Source organism: Arabidopsis lyrata, assembly GCF_000004255.2.
Source record: "Arabidopsis lyrata subsp. lyrata unplaced genomic scaffold ARALYscaffold_4, whole genome shotgun sequence".
NCBI lineage: Eukaryota > Viridiplantae > Streptophyta > Magnoliopsida > Brassicales > Brassicaceae > Arabidopsis > Arabidopsis lyrata.
In genome coordinates this window covers 1126452-1127350 of record NW_003302552.1, presented here as the reverse complement: position 1 = coordinate 1127350, position 899 = coordinate 1126452, and positions in this window count along the sequence as shown.

Here is an 899-nt window from a genome sequence, read left to right as displayed (position 1 = left end):
AAATACGTACATTATACCAAATACTAAAGCCTAAGAACAACTGGAACCGACTAAACCCAAACATAACGAATGAAACGCATGTTAAATCATATTTTTGGAGCTTAAAAAAAGGCAAAATCCATAAATTATTCAAAAAAGGCAAAATCCATAAATGCCATTATAAAAAGGGCAAAATCCGTAATTAATTCTTTGTAATATTATGTTAGTCTCATAATGTATCTCTGAAGCTTGATCATCTGCCTTGTGTCAGGCTAGTGCGTGATTTAAGATATGTAGGAAATTATCTATTACATTCTGAAATCTGAAACAACTTCTCAATTCGTGCTTACCAGATGAACCAAATAATCTAATATTTGCCCGGTTTTATATAATGCCTGGTGCCAGCAATACTAATCCAATTTGACCTTCTTACCAAATACCAATTGCCAGGAAGGACAGATCTTTCTACTACAATGACCTCATTCAATAAGTCTTCCTTCTATTCAGCTGGTTCGACCTTAAATAGGATTAATGTTATATGTATAAAGACCCAACCAAAGTTATTGTGTTTTGATAACAACCAAAATATTGTAGGGAATATTTCTCCTAATACTCTATTTATTATTTTATCATAGCAAATGTTGCACATTCCCTATGTTGCATTAGATTTTGTTTGTTTTATCCGGTTTCATGTGCTTCACCGAGAAAAAAAAAGAAAAACATATTAGAACAGATCGTTTTTTTAGATGTATTTAATAACCTGAATAGGCGATCAAGTGTGTAATTTAATCTCATTTTTAGCATGACTTAGTGAACGGATTTGACCGACTGGCCATTGAAGTCATCTATCTTTTGACCTTTCAATGAGATTTGAAAATTGTGTTAATACTTATAGTACTTTCTAGTTTCTAAAATTATCT